This window comes from Myiozetetes cayanensis, unplaced genomic scaffold (assembly GCF_022539395.1).
Source record: "Myiozetetes cayanensis isolate MyiCay16 unplaced genomic scaffold, myiCay2020 scf15, whole genome shotgun sequence".
Classification (NCBI taxonomy): domain Eukaryota; kingdom Metazoa; phylum Chordata; class Aves; order Passeriformes; family Tyrannidae; genus Myiozetetes; species Myiozetetes cayanensis.
The window spans coordinates 9,090,788-9,116,959 of NW_026087159.1; the positions used below are offsets into that span (position 1 = coordinate 9,090,788).

At 37.3% G+C, this 26,172-nt stretch overlaps 1 protein-coding gene across 4 annotated transcripts in view; it reads right to left on the bottom strand.

Annotated features, from left to right (window-relative positions):
- TENM1 (teneurin transmembrane protein 1) overlaps positions 1 to 26,172 on the bottom strand; it is a 303,243-nt gene that overhangs the window by 229,292 nt on the left and 47,779 nt on the right. The gene's annotated exons all lie outside the window — the stretch shown is intronic.

A 26,172-nucleotide genomic window follows, 5' to 3' on the forward strand; every position in this document is an offset into this window, starting at 1 on the left:
TTACATTTAATCAAGAATAAGAGACTTCAAACTTCAGAAAACCACCAAACTTGTTAAAGATAAAAACATACTGCATTGTCACTCTACAAAAACATAAGCTGGTTAAGAAATGGACATTTTCTTTTAGATTGTGTGGACATTTCAACAGGAAGAAGCTCGTACCCTGCAGTGCAACCCCTTTGCATCTCCCACCTAAACTTCTACCAACATGGGGCGTTACAGATCCCCAACGAAACCTTCCAAAATGCAGCTTGAGTTTTGCACGTGTATTTGTATAAGATGTTCATTAAAATCAAGTGCATTGCAGCTGCACATGCAGCAGGTGCACCTGTCCTGTATCTTTGCCTTCACTAAACTGTTTCCATCACTAATTTTTAAGACAAACTCTGTGGGAAATAACAGGGTGCACTTTTTACAGCAGCATGGCTCGCAAACAGGGAGCTCTGTTTGGCTTTTAGATTAGCAGATATTATTAACCTAGAAAAGCAAATGTAACAAAAAAAAAAAAAAAGGTGCCTGTAAACATTGCTGCTAGAAGGCCAAGAAAAAACACAGAAGTTCAAAGAGATTTTGCTTAATTAAAAAGCAATTGCTCACAGCTTCTTAATGATTTTAAGGTCAGCAGCCGAGCTAAGTTAAGTTTAATACTCAGTTTGATATCAGCCTGTCTCCCATCTGCAACAAGGACTTTTAACCCCACACATTGCCCACTGTGAGCACACAATCGGAATCTCCAAAAGCAACACAGGAAAAGGGAAAACACACAAAAGAGAAACGTAAAAAGCACTTGTTCTTAGAGGGCTCTAGAGATGACTTCTGAAACTGTCTGAATGTTTGAGGAACAAGTGATGGTAGCTGTCACTGTGTTCCAGTACAGCAAAACTCTCCTGTTTGTGGGTCCTCCCAATACTTTTGAAAGGATCACCATCCTGAGAGGAGGGGAAAACACTGCATGTGACATGGAAAGGGAATAAACTTCTGACATAGTAATGGAAAACCAAAATCCAGGCCCCCAGTACCCTTGCAGGGAGGAAGGGAGACAGATCACTACAGTAGGAGTAACACCATAGAGTGCTTTCCCCATGTTTTGGGAGGTTATCTGGAGAAAGAGGTTAAAGGCATGTATTTGCTTGGAACACTAAAACTCAGAGAGTTACATCCATCCCTTAAACCTGAGATGGAACAGCTCTTCAGAAGCAAACAGCACTTGGATAAAGAGCAACAGCATTTTAAAAAAACCCTGAAAAATGCAGTTCATATCCCCTACTTAGCAAAGTGGGCTTGAAAGCACATAAGTCAATAAAAAAACTCTTCAATAGAGAGAGAAAACAAGAAAGAAGAACCAAGAAGGTGCCAGAGACCAAGGCCAGCTGACAAGGGTGTCATGGGCTGCAGCACTGAACACAGGGATTTGGGTTCTGGATTGATCACACTGTATCAAGTTGGTGTTAAGATGCTTCTGCAGACAAGTTATACTAAGTAATATTTGCTTCTCCAAAGCTCTCTGCCTAAATAAATTACTGTCATTTGCCAACATTGCCTATTATTGCCTAAGTCCAGTACTTACGTTGGTGAGTTGCTTTACTTGTGACAGAAGAACACAAAGGTGCTCTGAATTGCAAGAACAAAGCTGGCTTAAAAGATGAACTGACAACTCCATAGAAACGGTTACTGACAGGAAAAAGCCTTCCAATATGTCCTTTCTGACAGAATAAATGGAGATGAAGCTACAGAAGCCAGAGGAAAACAAGGAGAAATTAAAGGTCTCTATTAAGAAGATGAGGTAGAGAAGAAATAAATTTTGCCACGAAGGCAGCAAGTGCAAGCAGCCTCGGACACACACGGTGCATCCTGCCTTTGAAAGCACAAAACAATGAATCTGACAAATTTAGCTCATTATTGGAAAAAATTAAATAAACAAAACCCCCACAAAACCAAAACACACAAGTTCCTCCTAAAAGATGCTGTGCATCTGCTTTGTGGGAGGTTTCAAGTGATTTTTTTTTTATTTTTTAAACAGGTATTAAAAAAAATTACTAGGATGCACAGAGACCTGTAAAACTTAAGCTGCAGCAAAGCAACTACTTAAGGAAGATTTATTTTTATTCTTTTAAAACAAGGTTTAATAACCAAAGTCTTTACTTTGTCAGAACTTTCTGTAACAGGAATATATTTAATGATGTTAACCAAGGCAGCGAACAGACCAAATCATTTAATGTAAGCAATTAATATTAAATTAATTACATATTTCGTGTCTTCTCTTTCACTGCAGTACTTTCATATGTGCTACCTTCTCATGTAAAGTATGTGCATTTTTTCAATGCTAAATCAATGTAAGAGCTCCATGAAATATCCCCTTAAAAGCTGTAATTTTATTATTCCTTTTTATGTAAGGGCAAGAATGATTAAAAAATATGACCAACTTCTGAATATCACAGTTTAACACCACATTGCCCCTGCCTGGGGTTGGCTACTTCTGCCACTGCCATACGTGCCCACATTTCCAGCTGCAGGGAGGCAAAGGCCTTTGTGTGAGAAGCCACAGCTCAACCTTTCCCAGGGTAATGCTGAGCACCAAGTCACTCCAGCACCAGCCTGGAGTCATCTCCAGTCACACAACCAGAAAGACTCAGTATGAAGTTTTATATCCTTTATAATGGAAGGATGTGCACACAGATGTAATGCAGACACATCCCAAGTCACCTACTCGTTCATCACCTGAAGGAGGAAAATCTTCAGCTCCCCTGGCCAACTCGTCCCTCCCCACCCCATCCCAATTTTACCAAAGCCATCTAAAACTCAGCAGTGCTAAGGGTTCATGTAAGGGTAAGAGGTATAGCACTGGAGTGCCAAACATCACAGTAAACTTCGGCTTCCTTTCACACAGGGACTAAGTTTGTGCTTCTTTTGTCTTTGCTTAGGGCATGAGTGTCTCATAAACCCACAGAGCTACCTGGCCTGACATGAAATCATTTGCAAGAACTGGAAAAATACCTCATGAAATTTTTCATCGAAAAAATGCTTTTATGCATCAGAAACACATGGTTAATAAAAAACCCAGATCAAATCCTCAAGCTTTTCTACAGTAACAGAATCAGTTTAATGTAACAAATGATGCTACATTATGATAATCTGAATTTAAACGCTGGCAATCAAATACTTTCACCTTATTTCATATTTTGTTTGGAGAAATACAACACAATAAGCAAGTCAAAATTCTGAAATAGGGCAGGAGTATAAAGAATACTGCCTTGATGTTTACATAGGTTTCTTCAAATAACTGTCTTTCAAGTAACTAAACAAAACACCTGGACGATCAATATCAAGTTGACCTTGTCAGCAAAATGATAAAGTCTCATAAAAGCTTACAGTTCCTGTAAGTGACCTTTCTGTAAGTGTCTTAATGCTCTCCTCCTCACAACTAGCACTTTCTTGCTCTTTCCATCACCGTTCTGTCATTGAAAGGTTTCACAAAATATGTAATAAAAATATTATAGGTAACTATAAACATATAAATATATGAAATATGTATTTAGGCACTGAATAGCAAGTAATTCTGAACCATACTATAAAACAGATATTGTATGCAGCTTACAGTTGATTTTGTCGAAGAATACACAACTGATCATTTAAATTCCCAGTGAAACACTTTTGTAAATGCAAAAAAGTCAAAAAGCTCTATTGGTTGAGAAAATACTGCCTGAAGTAATGGAGCTAATATAGGTCTCTATATGGATTTTAATGTATGATTTATGCAACTTTCTAAATGCACGTTGTACATGTTATTAGAAACTATTTTCACATTTCACTTGCACCAAGATTCTCTCCCATCAGCCACATAACTCTCGTGTTCTGCTCAGATCAGAAGTCCACTTGCTCAGGAGCACAGGAACATGGGGATAACTGGGATGGGGCTGTTTGCAGTGCACGTGCTCATCCACAGGTATTTCATAACAAAACCCACTGTATGCATTTATACAGCATAGAGGCTCTGCACTCAAACCCAGTGATGCCACAGAGATCTCATTACTTTAATAGTGCTTTTTATAAATTCTTAATAGGCTGCTCTGATAGGGTGCCCATTTAATGAACAAATTTCCATCCTGATTACCCACCATCAGCCCCATCAAATCACCTGTGGTATACCCAGTTGGTTACCAGTAAGTCCAGAATTATTTAGAGAGGTCAGGTTACGGCTGCTAATGAGTATCATGTAGCTGAACAGGGTCTTCCAGAAGTGTAGAAGAGCAAAAACATGAAGAATTGTAACCTCTGCTGGCCTCAACTAATCATTATGTTTAATACTCAGATATTCCAGACCATTTAGAATTAAAATGTAATTGCAGTTATAATGCTAAAATATAACCAAGGAACTGTCCTTGTTCTCTCCTATATTTCTTCTCTTTCAACACATACCCTTATCTGAAAGCTACCATTTGTTTATTGCCTTTTCAGACCACTAGCTTCTGAAAATGAACTACTAAGCAGGTATATCAGCTGTGGACTGCTGAAGGCAAAAAGAACAGCACCTTTATTCTGCAGGTCTTTCTGAAATACAAAACTGTAAAATATGAAAGGCAAGCCAGAACAAACACTCTTGATTTAAACCTTTAAGAAATGCAATACCAAGAAAAAGAAGTAAAAATATTCTGACCTTGTACATACCTTCAGAAAATATATCCCTCAAATATTTGTCTAGAGATTATAAACAAAGGAAGTCCCTTAAAGTTCTGTTTTTACAGAACAGTTATACACAGAGTTGAGCAGCAGTATAGCAGGACCAAATTATGTTTTTATGTGATGCATGGAATTAGAAAGCCCTATGAAGAAATATGGAAAGTCTGCTTAAGTCTGGAGGATAGAAGTAGATAATGCTTTCTACTGGGAGGAAAAATCTCACACTAAAAATCAAGAAAGAGTAACAGAACACAATCCCTAGGAGATGGACTGAAGAAATACAATTTTAAAAGCCAAACAAATAAACAAAATTCACACGAACATTTTCTGTGGATCATGAAATATTAACAAATCAGATGGTGTTTGAAGATGACATAAGGATGTATGGATCACTAGGTAAACAGTATTTCTCTGGGAATGAGTGAGACTGAAATGTTGAGACAGGTGGGCCTCTTAAGAAGAAGAGATGCTCATATAAAAGATGACAATCTTAGAACATGGTTTTTTTACATATCTTTCTAAATCAGACATGTAAATGCAAAAAATGCAAAACAGAGTTTTCAGGGACACGTTATGGGCTTAACACACTCCCTAGAGGATGTGCTCTTTTAACTTACGGATGGATTACACTGGCTCATACATTTATATGTCATGGTGATAGATGCAAGTGGAATAAGGTTCATTTTCACATTTAATGATCTTCATTTAAAATTAGTCAAAGTCTAATTTAGTTTCTAGTTAACAAAGTAATTCAAAGTGGTGCCCATTTTATCCAAAGTTTCAGAGACAAAACACTGCAGAGGAAAATTGTAAAGAAAGTCAGGTTGTTGCAGGATTTTGTGGCATATGGCAAGACTGAAAGTGATCTGAAAAACATACGTTATGTCAGCTACTCAACTGTGATACAGAATTCTTGGCCAACATGTGCCCTTCACTTTACTTGGAGAATTGTCACTGACTGTAAAAATCACACAAGTCCCTAATTTTTTTTTTTTTTTGGAAACTTACCATTTGATGTTAGAAAGATTCAAGCACAAAAGATCAAGCTCTACTGCTGTGGGACAAGGGACATCCACAATTTGGAGTGACACATTGTGGACAGGTTCAGAGTATCTTCAGAACACTAAGTCTCCCTTAAGGGCTGTTCTTTAGGAAATACAACTCCTGATTATATTACAGAATAACTCCTGGTGTGAACAGCTTTTCCTCTCAAAAATGGAAACATTGTGAAGTACTGCAACTAGGAACCATGAAGAACATGAAGTAGTCTGGGCTCAAGTAAAACTGGCCAAGTGCTTGACATCTACAGATTTGGTCCATAACATGGGCAAGTCACCTAATGCCTTTGCAGCTTAATTCCTGACTGTATGGCAGGGACAATACAGGGAAAGAGGTAAAGGAAGTTTGGCCTATATGACAGTGAAGGTTGAAACTACAAGATTAATATTCCAATATGGATCTCTCAGAAGCAGCTTTTTACTCCAAGGATGTATAGTCAAAGCTGCATTTTCTTAGTAAAAGACACTGTAAAAGACAATAGAATTGAAGAAAAGGAATGTTCCCCCTCACATTCAAGAATCCCTGAGACAACTAAGCCTCCTCTCACTGTGCAGGATATTTCCAATATACCCTAGGCACTCCTTTATACTAAATACATCCAGACGAAGTGTTAAAATGCTTCTCAATGGAAGCTCAGATTGTTCTCCACCCTTATTATTAGTGTTCTGTTGGCAAGAGCGTACTTTTGCATTGTAAAGACCTAAAATACCCCGCTTAGTAACTGAGTTCTATGAAAATACAGTTGAATCTCGGTGCTCTTCTGAAATAAAGAGGCAAATAATATCACAATGTTTTTATACATATAGCTACATAAGTGCTATTATCTAACAATATAATACAATAGTGAGGTGTACACATACTTGTGCATATGCAAGTAGGAAAAATGGAATCTTAATTTCATCTAGGAATAAGTTTAGGAAGGTTCACTGTTTTAAAATATGTTGGCATGGAGCAAGTAGTATATTCATTTATATGTGACAAGACAATTGAATCATGCTTTGGTTATTTTTTGATAATGCAAATTGTATAGCCATCAAATTGAGATAATCATTGCTATGTCTCTCTTCCAACTGTGTGCTTAATTAAGAAGACACAGTAAGGCTTAATTAGCAAAAAAGTAATTTTTTAAATCAGGTTTAGCTGCTCAGAGATTACAAAAATTGAAAATAACATGCTCTGTGTAGATACTATTAATTTTTCGAGCCACTAATTTAAATTTTGCATCACAGTAAGCTTAGCACATGAGAATAATTTGCAACACATCGATACTGTGGAACATCTAAAGCACAGTTCAAGTATTAGATTGTCACTGATACTAAGCTGCCTTGGCAATGATGTTGAAAATATTCAGCTAACAATTTTGTCAACATGATCATTTTCCCTTATTAGAATAAAAAAGTCCTTTTTGCACAAGCTAGGCATTCACCAGAGGATTTCTGGACTATCAAAGCCTATGAAGAAGTGTAAATATCACCACATTTGATGAGACAAAAGATTTCATTGGTTGACATCACAGTGAACAAAGTCACAATTTTCCTGGTAGGTTCCTCTGCCCCCCCCATCTTGGAAGCAATGAGTTGTTGTGGTAGATCATAGTAATTTTCATTTCCACTTTCAAAATCAAAAAACCCACCTCATAAAAATCTCTGAAACAAAATGCTGACACCAGCTCCTCAACTCCGTTTGAGGATTGCTAATGGGACACATTATCTTAAATATTATCAGCACCTCTTTAGTATTGTCTACTCCTCAGACACACAGCAGAGATAAGAACTTTTATGAAGCCACCATTATTTACTGCACCACTGAAAGTGAACTTTTCAGTCTTTTCCTAGACAGCTTTCTTAACTTTTGCTTTTCTAACTCTGGGAAGAAATACCATCAATTATTATGCAGTTCTGACATCACCCACTAAGTTAAAACTTGAAAAGCTTTTCAGGCATTTGAAGTACTTTTTGCAAGACCTGACTACCGCCTGACCACAGGACCAACATCTGCCTCACCTTCATTTGAAGTACGACTCAGGCATGATGGTGTCAGTCACACGAATAGCAACCTGAGAAGTGATCTTTCTGTTCCTTTTCTTCTTGCTTTGATGTCTGTCAAAGTATTCAGTGTCTTCAAGTGCCATTGTTCTGACAAGCAGACCCTCCCAGTGGACTTGTACTATATACTGTGACTCCCAGAACCGCTATTATTTGAGCTGGTGTCAGATTGATTTTCTTTCTGTTCATGATAGTGCTATGATCTCGCAGGGTTGAAATTACCGCTGATTTATGCCTTGATGCAACCCCTCGAGAACTGGTTTGTATCAGCATGTCACCTGTGAAAAGGTACATCTGAATCCTCAGAGATCTTTCTAGTGGAACCTTTGTTCTCATTTCAATAGAGAATCCTTTGTAATGAATGTTTGCTAGAAATTTCTCCTGCAAGTACCAAGAGTCTTCTGTAGTGCAAACTGGAAGTATATTATGCATCTATCCATTTTTACCAGTCTGTGGGAGCCTTCTTGGCAGACATTATTTTCAGTTGTCCATCCACAACCTTACAGCTTTTGCAAATTGATTACACAGTTTTCTTTAGTACTTTACCAAGACAATGCAGTAGTGCTGGCACTGAAGAGTAGGAATATTCTCTAGCTCTGTGCCTGAAGGCTCATCTACTTATGGAAATGTAACAGAGTAAAAACATAAAACCATGCCTCTAGTGTGCAAGTGGAAGGCTATTTCCATTTATGCCCAGGTCTTCTTTTCTTTGGCTTCAGAACAGGAAGTAATTTCTATTGTTTAAGCACTATTCAAATTTTTACTTATTCTGCCTATTAACATCATGAACAGTTTTTGCACTCTCATTACAAGTAGCTCCTTGATTATATCTTTGTGAGTTATTTCTCCATAAAATATAGCATGTCTTCTGCAGAAATACACTAACAGGGAGGCACTCATTTTACATTTAAACAACTCTAACATGGTAAATTGAAATATTACCTGTTCTTAACATCACTCTCTGAAATCTTAACTTATACCTTTTTTTTTTTCCTGTTGCTAGAGTTGTTTCCCCATGTCTTCTTTTAGTGTAAGTGCTTCTGGTATAGATACTGTCCTTTCTCTTAAGTTGCACTATCCACAATATCCTTTCAAGAATACTACAAGAGGGACTGATACAGACAAATTTTTGGAAACTGGTATTCTGCAATAACCAATTTCAATGCAAAAGCAGATGGGACTTGGCTGCAACTGAGGATTCCTACTACACAAGAAATTAAACAGAGATGTTTAAAAATCAAGTGGTCCTACTCTTCCGTTTGAGTGCTGGAAGGAAGATGAACCTTCGGAAAGAAATCAACAGCCTCTGGATCCCCAATGACTAACATGGGATCACTATAACCATGCCATGGGTACATAAAAATGGGAAAAAAGAAACCATGCCACACCTCAGTTTTTGGAATAAGTGCTCAAAATTCTCAGCCACTTAAGCCCTCATATAATATATCTTATATATTACCACCACTATGATCATCCTGCTAAAGTACTTGGCAAGAATACATTCTCCTTAGCACTTGTACAATGACTCCATTTAGCTCAGCTCTCTTTCTTCAGCTGAGAAATCATAGCAAGGAGAAAGAGAGAGAAGGACAAAACTGAAATATGTGGCTCTTGTCCATTACTTTTATACATGTATACACACACACATCTACACTAACTGCATTTCAAAAAATCAGAATCATTATCCTTGCCTTACTGTTAGGCTGTGCTGTTGTCTTGGTGAATCATTTTTCCTCAGGGATGTTGTGTGGATAACAATTCCACCCATGTTAATTTTATTTACATTGGGAGCACTGTAGTGTACGTTTAATGTGAAGCTGTGTTTCTCTCATGAGCAAGAAAAATGTCACTTTTCTTTCCCAAAGCACCAAAAGGCGCCTTTTACTGTCACAGAACACAATTATATGTTAGAGCTCTGCTGTCTCTTTCCAGCCAACAAGGCAAGAAAATGACCTTTCTTTAACCTATGGCTGAATTGCATTATGTCTGGTTCAGTGGATGTCCTTTTTTATATTCTCCCATATCAAGTGCATCCACACTGAGGTTATGAAATGGGCGCCTGCCCTTCACATCTGTTAGTGATTTCATTTTCTCCAAAAACTTGCAGTTGAGTAGGGATGTTAACTCTCATCCTGCATTTCATATCCTGGTTTGCAACATTTGTAAATACCTGAAAACACTCAAAGCTGGAAGGAGACTCGGCCAGCAGAATTTGGTTATTGGCTGCTGCATTTTGCCCCATGACATGATCATGTAAAAGGTTAGGAAAAAATATGCCGCAAACATTCACTCACTGCACTTCACACTGTGGTCTTGTGCAGAATGACCAAGCCCTGAAACAGTCCCCATATTTCTCCTCCATTCTGTGAAGCAATCTGCATTTCTGGCTTTTCATTCATGGGCAGCTTGATAATGAAAGGGAAGAGACATTCCCCACATCACAGGTATCTCTGCTTTGGTTTATACGCACAAGAAGCAGAAAAATGCAGTTGTGAAGCCAGTGCTGATCTGCACAAGAGAGCAAGTCAGCAACAGAGGATTTGTGAACATGATGCTGAATGACAAATATCATTGCTGAAGAAAATCATGCCATACAGCTTCAACAGAATATTTAGTATGCTTTTAAAATTAGGAAAGTTCAGAGATAAAAGAAAACCATGCAAGTCATTACTTACAAACATAACTCATATCTCAAGCAGCCATATAAACAAGCTCCCCTAGAAAAAACCTGGAATCACTGTTGATCTGGAGGAATTCTAAATATTCATTTCAGTGCTTTTAGGTGCACAGGAGTTCTAAGGTTCAGTAATTTGCAAAGTGACAAGGTTTATGTCAACTGTTATTAAAGATGACTCATATTAATATAACTGCTCTAAGAAAAGAAGTTGGGTAGTTTAAGGATACCTTCCTAAATGCTGCCATTTTCCCAGCACACTGTTTGTTACAATAACACTGAATGTGTTATTAACCTGGAGGTAAAATGTGACTGTGGGCACACAGAGACAGGTTGGTGACAAACATTAACCTTGTGAAGACACTGTTCTCTTCAAAGCTTATGTCTCATTTTCTGCTATTACATTTCACTGAAAATAAACTGGAAGTACCAAACATTCAAAATGAAATCAAACAGTCATTTCTGAGAAATTTTCTGAGAAATGTCTGCACTAATTCCTCTGAAGCAGATCAAATAAAATACAGACTTCATGGTAACCTCCAGTAGTCTGTATAATCCTGCAACAAAAGTGTGGGATTAAACAAACAAACAAAACCAACTAACATTACCATGAGCTTTGATACTAAAATTATCAATAGAGGGCCTATTCCTCATTTCAGCTCTGACAATTCCCAAACTCATCATTAATAGACCTCCAGCTAAGTTCTCATCAAGATCTGAGACCTAATCACAGTTAAAATAAATAAAAATCGAACTCTTACTCCTCCTCCCACACACAATTCTTACAACAATCGACCTTGAATTACATGTGTTGAAACTGCTGCCAGAAACAAAAATAGAGATGAAGCAGCTCTGGTTCTGCACCCACTGTTCTCTGGGTGCTTTTCAGAGAACAGCAGAACCTGGTCCTGGGGTGACAGCCCCGCTTGAGTGCTTGAAAGGGGAAACAATTATTTTTGCAGCGGCTTCAGATGATCTTTATCAGCTGATCCATTCCCATTTTAGGGAATGGAGCATGACAGAATGAGCATCATTTTAGCAAAAAGAAACAAAACAGTCAACTTGTTACTGGAAATGGTTGACTAGTCAGAGAAAGAACAAAAAATACCACCAGAGGACTAAGAGGAAAGAGAGTTAGTTTCAATTTTTCTTCTGCAGTTAATGGAATATTAAAAAACTCAAAACCCAAAATCAACCAAACAAAACCAGGTAAGCTATTGCTGCACCAAGCTTTATGTGACAGATATTGTTGCCTAATGATACAACTGCACCACTCTGTTAATTTAAATAAATTTAAGGATGAGCACACATATAAAATTGGACCAAGAATTTGAGGGTGAGCCAGAACCATTTCCAGATATTACTACCTTTAATACCATGATGGTCAGTGTGGTCTCTCTGTCAGAAGAACACAGAAGTATTTTCATTTTTATCTTCCCCTACATCATTAAGACTTTTAGGAAGTTGCTTTGCCTTTAGTTCCTAAAACATTTATTATTCTTAAACACTTTCATTTCAATTGATCTTCAAGGTCAGTTCAGTAGCCCAAGCATTTTCCTCTTCTTGAAATTATACATTTGAAAAGTCATGTCTCAACAACACATCCATCTGTGTGACTTTCTGTGAAACCTCCTTTAACACCTAAAACTGCAGACAATGAAGCACAATTTCCCTCTAGATCTTGTGAAACTTATTCTGTCAAGTCAAGTGCCAGGAGTCTTGTAAAATCTTGTCAAGTACAAAGGTCTTTTGTTCTTTAAAGTAACAATCCTACTTACCTTTCTTACTTAAATCAAGTGTTGAGGAAGTTAGCAAGTGTACAAAACGTTGTAACACTAGTACCTTAGCAAAACAAACAAATGAACAAATAAACTATTCTCTACTTTAATGGGGAACAAGAGGAATTTTTATGTGTTAAAGGAAAGAGAAAACACAAGTTGGGGTTACACTAACCAGACACCAGAGCTGAAACGTGAATGCTTCCCTACCTATAGTAATTTATTATTGGAAAAATGAGCTTATTAAGATTAAAAACTTACAAGTTACACAATTAAGGTCATCCTCAATATTATCCTCCTAAATTTCGAATTGAAGTCTGAGCAAATACAGTGAAACTGCTGGAGCTGCAATACTCACCACTTTATTGACTTAAAAAGTCAGAAATACTTTTCTGTTGTTTTTGTTTTCTGAGTTGGGAGCACACATTCTTCTAAAATCTGCATTTCTTCTAAAAATCTACATGCATTCCTCTAAAACTCGATGGGAGTTGCACTGATGCATAGTGGCATAAATGAGTTTAGATGCAAACTTCCTGAATTTGGTAATGTAATCTGGTGATTTCTGCTTTACAGTTCAAAGAAGAGAACTAAGGTAACTATTACACTGGGAGAAACACTGGAAAAAAGTGTCTTATTAGCAGCTTGAGACGGTCCATTTTGTAACCACAGATGTTTGGAAGCTGAACTACTTCAATAACTTGGCTTTAAAGCATCTTAAGCCGTATTACAGTTCAAAAGTAATTCAGATAACAAACTGTATTAGACGAGTTTGGAATTAAAAATCCTCCTTTATCCATTCAGTAAAAGGAAAGTAGCAGACAAGTGAATGTTGTAGTGAAAGTGCATGGGACACAAAATGTTAAAAAATTTTTAAAAATTCATTGCTTTTTCTGGATAACATTCAAATGTTGGTGCACATGGAGAGCTAATTAACCAGTTGACCAAATCACCAGGTAAATTTATCTCCCTGATGAGTTTAGACATAAAAGAAAACATGAGAAATTGAATTCTTATAGCATAAATATCTTGGTTGAATCTGGAATGTAATCAACATTATCATATTTACTGAAAGTTAAAGACTTAAATTAATGAGTACCATGTGTTTATCTACCAAATTTCAACTTGCTAATCTAGTCTGATTATCATTTTCCAACTCAAATGGTTATGAGAAATGCTCAATAAATGTTTAATAGTGATCAAACGTCTTTTACATCAAAACAAACAACTCAAACTTAACACAGAATACATTTTCATTAATGCATAAAAACAGGAAATGGATCTGCTAGAGATACTGGTGTTCACAATAAAATATTACCCATTAGGATAAATGTATGTACTGCCTGCAATGACATGATAAGAAAACAACTCATTTAGTGATCTGTGTTTGGCTAACCTTAAAAGTATTAGTTCAGATTTGAGCTAATGGATCCTAATTCTCATACAAAACAATTAATCTTTAAACTGCAATAAAAAATGCACTTGTGAAAAAGTTACCTGGAACATTAAGCAATCATGTAAAAAGTGAAGCATTCTGTTCGTGAGAAGCATCCTGCTCAGAAAACATGAACTGATTGAGGGAAAGATTGAGAAATGATGACAAGATATGTAGAAATTTGTCACTGCCGATTCCCACTGACAGGGTCAGCAACATCTGGATATTGGGACTGCCCAGCCTGTGTCATGTGTTCCTTTTTATCAGATCCATATTATTCCAAAAACATAACTGAAGAAATACAGAACAATACCCCTGACTGTCAGGTTTTTCTGTTCAGTATCCAATCCTCCAAATTCCCAACCAATGAAAGATTATTTCTAACTGAGCCATGTTAAGCAGTGAACTCCACAGTTGGTTTAGATCTTGTAATTCAGAGTTCTTTTAGCAGGATTAGGCTGATTTCAGCGGAGATGCACAGATTCCTGAGAAGTTAAGGTCTCCCAGATTTAAAATAAATAAATAAAGGAGTCCAAGTTAATCATCAGAAACAGCCTAATCAGATTAAGGTTGTGAACTCTGGACTACCACAGTGTTTTCCAGCAGCTTGGCATGCTTAATCCACAAATGGATAATACGATACAAAGCATTTCTATCAAATATTTCCTTGTAAGACACTAAACCTATCATTTTTGCAAAGGAAACAAATATCTTTTTTAAATCTAATAAGAGATTTAACCAAGATCTTTAAGCAAGGTATCAAGGGCTACAATTGTTGTCATGTTAATCTTTTTCCTATCACAACAAGCGTATTTTTTGTGCATTCAAATGCACTGTCATTTGAAACAAGATAGTTAAACAAATATTTCAACAGAAGTATACTAAAGTTCTTTCTTCTTACAGAATTTTCTTGTACTACCTATTAATTTAAACCTCAAAATTTCAGAACCACTGCTCACCTACAGACAAGTCTGTTTTGCCAGTACTTTTTTCCCTTCTGGGTCTCTCCTTTCATCCTGAAGATATCACAACCTCTTTCCTCCCACTTCATTGAAGGGTTCCCTCACTGACACTGCCAATACTGTGCTGAAGTCTGAGCGTAATTTTGACAAAGGTCTAAAAACACCTTGTTTTTAAAAAGCATGTATATGCCTCTAACAGGTTACCACTTATACAAGTTTCCCAACCACTTATTTCTGAAGGTTTATTTTTACAGATAATAATGCTGGACATACCTAATAAACAACACCAAACCCACAAACATGGTGCTTTAGAAGTATTAACAACTTCTAGGTCACAGAAATATCAGTATTTCCCCACTCCTCTTTCCACAGACCAAAAGATAGGCTGCCTTTAAAAATAACATTAGTGCCATCAAAAAATTCTTCTCCTTTATCTACACTGGACCAAATAGTACAAAGCCGTTTCAAAACACCCTTTCATTGGAAGTGCACACCATGTATGATGTAACTGCCTTGTTAGCAAAGGTCATACTCATACTCTAATAATATTTGGTACATTCTACTTGTCAGTTAAGCTTGGATGAACACATACAGTTAACAGATTGAACAAGCCATGCAGATGTTTCCTATCAACTCCTGACAAATGAGAGATAGGTAAGGACATACAGTTCTCATGCCTTGCTGATATCTGTATAACAAACTCTTCACTGCTACAAGCAGAAATTAAAACTCTGCCACAGAATTCAACTTGGCTTGCAGCTAAGAAGGTGCACTGTCCTATCACAATAATATGCCATTCTAATACACAGCATTTGCCATAAAGTTTCGGGGCCACCTAAGTAGCCCAAATTGATGCATCTATTTTACAACACACGCATAAAATTGGAGATCCCTTAATTTATGAGTAAGAATATTTTTTAACCTAGAGGATAAGGGCTGCCATTTTTCTGTCTGCAAAACCCCAAGCAGAAATACTGTGCTTGCAGCCCACATGGTACAGGCACAGGGAGTTTGAGCTTCTGGAAATGTTAGACTGACCCATGTGAGGAGCTCGGGGAAGGCACTGGCTCTTAACTGAGACATCACAGGCTGGATTAATCTGCAGCAAAACAACAAGCAGGAAATTAAACTGCTTTTAAAGTTTAATTAAACTGTGCTTGTTATGGAAGACAAAACATCGTCATCCATTTTGCTGCACGCCTCCAGAATCTGAGAGTTTATCCAAGAGGTAATACTGAAATAAACTGAAAAGAACCCTAATTCAGAATAAATGTTGACTGCTTAAAAGAATGACACACAATTGCACACATACATATGTGTCTTTATGGCTATGCAAACAATATTTCATCGGTCAATTTTTTTTCCCCAACTATACAGCTGCGCTCACATTTATTTATTATTTTTTCATGGACATTATCTGAGTGTGTATCAGACAATTTCTGATTAATTTTCAATTGTTTTCTAAGAACAAAACCATTTTTATTCAGAATGAAACAGCCTTCTTCAACAAAAAAACCTGTAAATTAGCCAGCTTTTTATTCTCCAAATAATACTCACATTTTACCACAAGAATCAGATTTAGTGCCAATGGCTATTTGTTTATTTTCTAAATAAAAGTCTATAACTGCTTCAGTCAAATTAGTACAGAGTTACTTGATTCTGATCATATTTTTGAAGTACAGTTAAATAGTCATACATGTATAAATATTGCCTCAATTTTCTAAGCTAGTTACTCCACTGTTCATTCTATCCCCAAGAAAATTACAGAGATAAGCTTGAAATGTGCAGACCAGACACACTCACTACTTTGTTCATCAAAGAGCTGCACTGACAATGGGATCATACATCCAAGTTATGTAAAAGCATCAGCAGCTTTAGATTCCTTTGATAATATTTATCCTTTCTTGGTTTCTGAACAGCACCCATTACTTTATAACACTGTGGTATTATCGGAGCCTGCAAGAGCTATTCTGCCACAAATAATACAAATTTCCCATACCAGTCTCATCAGAAGGAGGAGACCTTAGCTATGCTGGGGAAAATATTTTATAAACATTTATGTGAAGTTTAAATTTCTATCAATAGGTGGCAACACTGTTATGTGTAACATATGAAGACACTTATTTATGTGCGTGCATTGCCCAGACAATTTTTCCACACCACTCTGGTACATTTTGCCACATGTTGCTTCATTTTGGTTTAAACGTTACCTGATATCATTTTCCAACTATGTACAAGTAAAACCAATCTGGTTCATGTGCTTTTTATAGAACATATATGTGAACATACTAACAGGATATTTTAAATCATTTTAGTAATTCTCCCTGACACACTGCGAATTGTGCCAGTTGGATTAGAAGGTAAATAGGTGCATTTGGTGTATGGTCAATAGGATAACACACTCCATGGTTGCTCCTTGGAGACCAACAGATTTTCAGGAAGACTGAGGAGTTGCTCTTACTCCTTGTGAAGCCCACATGACTGCTGGGGCACTTGGAATTTTAGGGATGTTGAACCTGTTGCTCATTTGTCATCACAAACAAATTTTATATTGCAGTGCAATGCAGAAAATTACAATTTTTGGACATGAAACTTAAAACACGTCATCTGTTTAATGTGTCTTATGTTGTCTCACATATCAAACTGGCACCTGTGTTGGGAAAAAAAGGCACTGGTTGGTGAGTTAAAATTGCTACTTCACAGAAGCTCCTGAGCTACAGGCAGGACACAAGATTTGCTTGAGGTCAGAGAGGCTGCCACAGGTAATAAGCAGCAGAATCTGCCTCACCTGCCTCAGCTGTGAGCTTTAGCCAAGAGGCAGGTGTCACTTCGCAGATTACATTGTGTTTGCCACATTCAGGAAACCCAGAGCTCCTTAAAGCCAAGATATCTTCATACCAGCTCACCAGCACAAAGCACAATGGGCCAATTAATTTTACTTTCCAAATATGCTCTTTTAAGCTTCTATCACACCAAACAAGAATAGCTCTAGAAGGCCTAGTGCTACTAAACCTACATTTCTATATATGCTGTTGGTCTATAGAGGATAGCTAAACCTTCAAAGAGACAGGATTATACAATGAGATAACAGCTCAACACACACAGATAGGCTTTTGTTATGTTCTGAAGTACATTCATCTCCATTTTGAGCAGGGGCTTTTTTTTTTTAACTAAAGAAAAATCCAACTGTGTATTCTCAGCTGATAAGAAATGAATTTGGGTGTCAGTGCAACACGAAAGCTGTAGAACTTCTGATAAAAGCTCTTTCTGGTGGGGGGGGGGGGGAGAAAACACATCAAAGAGGTTATGTTGAGCGATTTTTCAGGTACCATGGTTACAGCTGACCAGAAAAGACTTCCTGTGTTACTTCTCTTTGGATATTCCAAGAATTTTCAGTTTAATAGCAATGTTACATGCTGGGTAGGGTTCAAGTATGATAAAAGCGATTTACAGATTAGTTGGGTAACATTAAAAGTGACATCGTAATTTAAACTACTCCAAGTCTTATGAGGAGAGTTAAAATACATTAGGATTAACATCTAAAAACTGTACAAACTCTTTCATAAATTTACATATATAAATACTGATGTATCTCAATACACAGAAATATGTAGACTCACATTCTGATCTGAAGCGTTGTCTTTGCACTGCCACAAAACTGACATGGGAATAGCACTGTTATCCCAAGAGAACTCACTGAACAAACTGAATATATGTTTTAATTGGCAGCACAATGTAACATCTCCAGGTTAAACAACTAAAACTCAAAATATGCATATGTACATGTGGCAGCAATATCATTAGATTTAACTCAGAGGGGCAGTAACCACCAATTTTCTTCTCAATTACATTTCTAGCTGGTGGGAAATATTTCTTTCAAAAAATACTTTCAGATTTAAGTTTTTCCTCCCTCTCCCTGCTTTCTCCTTTTCACTTGTTTTTTAAACATGGCTATACATGATGCACATCCTGAAGTGGCAGCATTTCGATAACAGTAAATCAGGCTGCTGTGCTTACTGAAGTTATTTTCATGTTTACAGATGATGAAAAATGATGTCTCTAGGACTGCAATCCACACCACTCCATGAAGGCAAACACATAGCCTTGGACTGCAGTAAGCATTGGTGAAATACATTTGTCACAGGGAAACCATGGGATTTTTTGCAGTCAGAAAGGCTGCAAAATTCCTCCTATTCCTTGTGGAATCAATTCAGATTTATACAGCTTTAGGCTGGCCATTTGTTTATTTACTGCCTCCCAGGCAAAACACTCTGCCAGAAATCAGTACATACAATGAGACTCACATACATTTTCCTCCCATCGACATGTTTGTGTTCTGCTTATGTATCTCATCCTCACAGTATGGGAAGATCAACCCACCTACTTACACATTACCAGAGAGCTCTTAAGTAGTTACTTCATAAAATCACCGCTAAGTTAACCCTAACAGGTTTATCATTCATAAAAGCCTACTAAATTCACCATGTGTTTAGAACTATTTGTCCCATCCTCTCTGTCTTACTTCTTGTCTGCAGGGTAAGAATTATCATTATCCAATGATTAAAAAAAAAAGATTGCTAGTATCTCCATGCAGAAATGCACAATGTAATTCAGCAGCAAGTGTCATAGATTAAATAAAAATATTGCTATACACAAAATCTTCACAGAGGAAGAACCATATAGATGTGCTGACTGTAATCTGGTCATTAGGTTACAGAAGAATCTGAAGTTTAAGCGTGCTGTAAAACTACACAACATCTCAAATGCTACTTGTTTTTTTTTTAGCTTTCATTTACCTGAAAATGTACAAAATATTGTACCAGTTGACAGCTTTTTATTGGCAATCCACCTGAAGATGCTCAGGAGAGTTATTCTAGCAAAAAAGATGGCAGTAAATTACACTCAAAAAAAAAGCTCAATAAATTGATCAGGTTTTTTTCAGAGTGACCCAGAAACTAATCAGATCTGCTCATTCTCCATTTCTGCATGTTGCCCACACACATTTTGGGGTGGAGAGAAGATGGGCAAAACACTTCTGCAGAAAGTTCTGCTGTTACTTTTATACGACAGAAAAGTTGTTAGGCAGTTCAGAAAGATATAACTCCCCAATAGAATCTGGCTTAGCAAACATCCTTGGAGGGGAGAATCCTGATTTGCTCTGCCATTTTTAACATGACTTTAGAAACAGAAAAACTGAAAACTTTCTTCAAAATATACCATGTTATGAAGTGTAGAAGAAACTGCCTCAGAGGGAAGCCTTGGCAAGGCAATTCTAGTAAATACATCTTGGCTGCACGGCTACATTGAAAAATGCAAAATATTTTTTCCTCCAAAAGCATCCAGGCACCTTAGAAATGCTGGTGTGTTGAGCTGCATCACTCTTCACTGATGCACAGTCACCTCTAGCTGGAGAGAGGCAGAATTACTTAACAGTGGGTAAAAACACCCCCCTCCCTCCAGTTATAAGTAACGAACAAGGACAACGTATCCAGTAAGTTAATTTAGTTTATGCTAAATATACAAATGTTGTACAAAACCACGAAGTATGTTTTCTGAATATTTCTAACAAAGACTATGATGTTGACAACAATCGTGTAAAATACACAGAAGCCCTAAAAATATGCATGTAACACTCACATGCAAATGTGCAAAGCCAGGCTTAGAGAACAGGTCTGGAAATAGAACATTAATTATAATATCTTGAACAGAAATAGAAGTGTGAAGTATAATCATCCTAAAATAACACATCCTGGGGAGATGGGGGGCGGGAAGGGACAGAATTACTATAACAAAATGAAGTCTCAAGTGCTTGCAACAGCACACAGTATTGCCAGTGCTAACTCCAGTATAATTCCTTACAAAAATGCCTTCAACAATCCTGCCATAGTAACTCCCTCGAGTTAAAGGATGTGGCAACTCAGTTTGTTCATATACAAATCTCTTGAGGGGGAGCTGGGGGCAGGTGGGGTGGGGGGAAGAAAATAGCAGTATTTCTCTGCAGATTCTAATATGCTGAAGTAATTTCACCCTGACATAACTAGTTGTCCTTTCATTCTATTTCAGTGTGATTAGTACAGCAAGGTCTGCCTTTATATGGTGTTTAGAAATAATCACAGCTAGAGTTCATTTGATGCACCTTGCATGCCAGATTGTCACGGCACTAAAAGTTTAATTGATAATAAAGATAATATCATTGCCTTACATTTATATGGCCCCTTTCACAGTGAAAGATCCCAGAGGCACTGTTGACTTACAGGTACCACCAGACTGGAAATGTGATTGCTGTTTGCTACCAGAGAGCAAAGGAGCTACAAGATGGCACACAGAGAAATCACTACCCAGAAGTTCTGGATTCTCCTCTATTTATTCTCCCCACCTACAGAGCTTTGGTCTTATGTAACAATTGGCTTGATTTAGACAAGAAAAAGTAAGATTAACATTCAACCCTTTTTTCTGCCCATTTACTCTGATTGATGGCTGGAAGAGAATGCAGGTTTGAAAGATAGTCCAGTTTTTCCCCAGTAGTTTAATCACCAAGATGCTCTGAAGCACAGATACTGAGATGAAGAAATTTTTAGGTCCCAGAGTGATAACCTGGCTTGGGTTTCACAGGACCTGGGTAAATGAATGCCCCTGAGTCCTCACCACTGTGGTTTCTGGAGAGGATGGTAGAGTCACAGCACCTCAATTCCCTCACAACTCAACCCTGCCCATGTGCAGTGGAGAGCTGCAGCTGAGCTGCACTGATTACAAAAACTTTGAAAAAGGCTCTCAAAAGCACAGAACTTCTCCACATAGAAAAAAAAAGAAAAAAAGAAAAAAAAAGAAAGCGTGTAAAATCATCTGAACATGATCAGTGCATTTTTGAGCTGATGGAAGAGTAATGACTGCCTTGTTTCTCATGACTAAAATGATCACTGCCTCAAATGAGACAGGAAAAGGGGCAAACTCTCTCACGCTTCTTTTTCAGGCATACCCCAGACCAACCAATAATGAAGACAGTATCAATGTACTCGGAATGTTTCTAACTAGTGCCTGACAGCAATCTTGCTATTCAGAAAGTTGAAGTGCCACCCACAGCCTGATGACCAGCTACTCTCCTAGACCTTAGTAAGGTCAAGATTCTGCTCAAGGCATGAAGAAACAGCCTCAACAACACTGATGCACAATTCCCTCTCCAGTGATGAATAGTAAACAGACATCTGTGCCCATACTCCTCGGCTTCCCTACAGCATTCAGCATTGTGGATCAGAGAGATGGCAAGGATCCAAAGAACTGTACTGAAGTCATTTAAGTCCTTTTTGAAGGCACATACAGAAAGTAAGGATGCAAAAAGCAATCTCAGCAGTGCAAACCTCTCCTCAGACGACTGACAAAGACACAACCTCTCCATTTGTATTCAAAACAATATAGACCCAAGCAACAACAAACAAATGGCATTGAAGCCAAAGTGGTACTTATCTCATGGAAGCATAAAGATATCCCAAACCCCAATTTTGTAATGTTTAGCTGAAATCAGACCTAGAGACTGAATCTGAACCCAGGCTTCGGCAAAGATGAAATGCTGAAGAATATGCAAACATCAGCCCTACAACTGAGGGCGAATTTCAGCCACAGGCACTGCTGCTTACCAATACAGTTCACAATTTCTGCATTCCTCATGATTTCTTATTCTCAGAGGGGCCTCCTTTGAAGGGATCTTTCTAGTTCTCTTAGTCTCATCACTTAGCAATATATTGTATTTTCTATAAATCACTTAAATCCAGTCTAATTTCAGACAGGGTGAAAAACCTTCCAGGAAGACCACCATTTCCAGAAAAGTTAGCATCTACTAAATTAGACAATGAAAATTACTATTAAACCTAACATGCCTCAGGTTTTTAACCTTATGTGTATGTCCTACCTGGTGCTAGCAAGTGAGAATTCTGGATTATTGATCTACTGGACTTTTAACCATCACAAGGTGATTCACTTTTCCATTGAGCCATGAACCTGACACAAAACTCCCAAAAAGCAAATAAGAAGTTAAACAGAAGTTTAGAATATAAATCTAACAGACGATGGCAAATTTCCATCCAGATTTGAATTTCATAGTTCAGAACAGTCTCTTCTGCAAGCCAAGATCTAGAATGTGAATCACATACTTATTCTCATTTAGAACATCTACAAAGAACAAAGTAAATGAAATATCTCTTGGGATCTTGAGCAAAAAAATGTTGAAAGGCTCGGCTTCAGCTTAGAAGTCTGTTATCGCATGTGCTACGTTATATATAAACACTGAATGCTTTGGCAAATTCATTTTTCTGCAATGAATTATGTATGAACTGCTTTAAACACCTTCTCCCTCCCTCTGCTAAGGGCAGTCAGCAGTGTGCTCTCAGACTGGTAAGTCACCCAGATCATCCGTGGGTTTCAGTGGCACAGGCAGCTGTGTTAGTCACATCACTGCACGCCATCACCTCCCTGCCTTGTTTTTTTGTTCTCAATGAGCAAATTGCCTGATAGTAAACTTTTCAGCAACAATGACTCATATTACATCTTTGCTATTAATCCTTTTCATGAAGCTTTTCTGATCTGTCACAAATGTAAACCCTCATTAAGATTCATAAATCTCTTTTTTTTTGTTGTTTCTGTGTATATTACCACAAGGGAAACTCTAAGTCATTTCTCTCTCACTGATCCTTTGAGAGCCTTTGGCCACTGCTGATCTGTATTAATTGCTACTGAGAATTCAAAATCTGCATCTTCAAAACAGGGCAGAACAGCTCCCTTCATCATTATGTCAACTGCAGTACCATTTTACCATAGAAACCTCAAGCACGATAAGTCTGGAGTCTTCTGTGAGTTCAGAGTAAGAAATCATTTTTGATGAATTACATTTGCAAAACAATTTAGGGCTTTTTCCTTAAGACAGTAATTTCAAGAAGCACTTCACTCTTTCCAGGTTCTTCTAAGTATATCTGAACCCATCACAGTTTGGTAATCTACAATATAAACCTTTTTTTTGGTATATTTAAGTCATTAGGCTTACAGTTTCCTCTTCTCTGAAACAGTCTTTCCATTAAAGTAATCATCATCTAAATTTGGTCCAAACCTGCACATTCAAAAATAGATATGCAACAGGCATACTCAAGTATTGAGGACAAGTTCACTGGGATTAAACAGAACGAGCAAAAAAAATTCATGAAAGACAAAAATAAAAGGATCTCTAAACTCTCTTATACCTGAAAACTCACTACTTCAGGGAAGTAGAGGCATATTGAAAAACATTAAAAAACTGCCAAAACTGTTGGAAAATATTCACTTGACATAAACATAAACAAAGAAAATGTCCATATCTGAAATCCACCTCAAAACATTTCAGTACTTGTGCAATGACTGAAAGACTAATTAGAAAAATAATGGGTTTGCCTTAAATTTCTTTCTTCAGCATGTCACTGCTTTATCAAATCCAGTGGTGTGACTTTCCTGTTGAAGTCTGCTTTATTAGCTCAAGGGCACTAACAAGTCTTCCCACAAATACCTTAACAACTTAAATAATAACTTGAGGTATCACATGTAGGTACAAATCTGAAAGACAGGCTTCCCCAACTGCTGGCATTTCCAGTGAGAAAAACCACTGCTTCCCCACAGCAGGTGCCAAGAAATGAGAGACTAAAGCATTGTTTAAATAGAAAGTATTAACAATTTAAATATAAAATATGTCCAGAAGTCATGGAGGTATGGTCAAACAGTCAAATGTTGAGGAAACAAGAGTTGGAAAAAAATTTAAACAGTTAAAGAAACAAACCCCACTGATGTGACCAATAAGAGCTCTTAGAAATGTTCATTTAAAAACTTGAAGATGGTATTTTCACAGATTCAGATAAAATGTTGGACAAATTTGAGCTCCAAAAGACTGGTATCTACATCCACTAAAAAACCAGCTTATTATGTATAGTAGCTGTCAACTTCAGACACTGATTGAAATATCCTTAAAACAGTAATGCAGCTTTATTTTCATTTTTATAAGAATTATCTACAGATCAAAAATGCTTAAAAACAAAACCTTGAAGGACTGTAAGCTAACAAAGTTGGGGTTTTTTCCTCCTCCATTGGAAAGTATTTAATATCCCACAGCATGTGATTTCTGTGAAACACAGATTCACTAAACATTTGGGCAAGCACAAAAAGATAGCTTTTAGGGTCCAAATGAGAATATACTCAAGTGCATGTTGCAGAGTTTGATAGAAACTGGATTGCCAAAGAAGCTTATCAAACATAATAGCCCGAAACAGGAAATACTAAATACCTGAGAACATTGTTTTATATTTATTACTGATTTTCAAGCCATGAGATACATTGTAGAGAATTGAATCTACAGCAAGATGTAGGTGAAAAAAAGACACCACACCTCTAAAGCAGCAAAACAAAAAAGTCTGACCAATAATCCAAAAATCCAGCAAAAAGAATTTTCTGTTCAAGTCGAAAAGGGAAGGTGAAAAGTTAGTAAACACAATTGGGATAAACTCAAAAGTAAGATCAGTGGCAAGCTTTAGAAGCTGTATTTGGCCGAACATCAAATCTTGCTTAGCCTCTCAAGTCCATAAGTATCTTACAAAGAGGAATAAAATCCTAAAATCTTCCCCTTCTTACACTACACCAGTAAGCAAAGACATATGCCAGGTGCAGGTGCACAGTGCAAGCATCTGCAGTGTTTTTAAGATGATAGTACACATCAATAATGTATTTAAGACACAAACCAGAGAGAAATCAATGGCCTAGATCCAACTCCGGGAGCAGACTGCAACAGCCATGCTCCATCTCTGAATTACAAGAAGGGGTCTCGCACAAAGCATATTAAAGTTGGCATCTCAGTGTTATGGGCCTTGGATTCATGCTGAAATGCAAAAAAAAAAATCCAGTTTGTAAGTGGTACAAAGATTCTGAGAATGTAGTTTGGTAGGTGGCATCTAGGTCTGCACCTCAACATTTTATGGACAGATAACAGAACAGCCAGTATCTCAGAAGGAGAAAACCTAAACAATTTTAGTGCATTTTGCAGTCACTGTCCAGCTGGCAGAAAAAAAAAAATTGTTTCAGTCTAAACCCATTTATCATTATTTTAAAATAATGTCAAGGTGCTCTATAAAATTCCTCAGTCATAGTCATCTGTGGCCTACAGAGGATTCAGGTGAAAAAGCAAACTAAACAAAACAAAAAACAAACAAACTCCCCCAAAAACAATCAAACAAACTTTTTTGGGATCTGATAGACTATGAAAGTAACACTATATATCAACAGAAGAAAACTTCAGAGATATTATTGTAAAAAACAACACTCAAACAACCCTTTATTCACTGAAAAAAAGCCCTCTTTAAAGCAGTATTTCATATTGCTTCACCTAGAAATGAATTTTCCTCTGGGATTTTCAGGTTTTTCCTGTATCTCTTCATTCCAAGGATTCAAATTCTCATTAGTGTGGGATAGTTTCAATTCAGCTACTTTGCTCTCTTTCAGAAGCAGGGCCAGTCTCACCCCTGCCCAATACTCACTGAAGAGCATC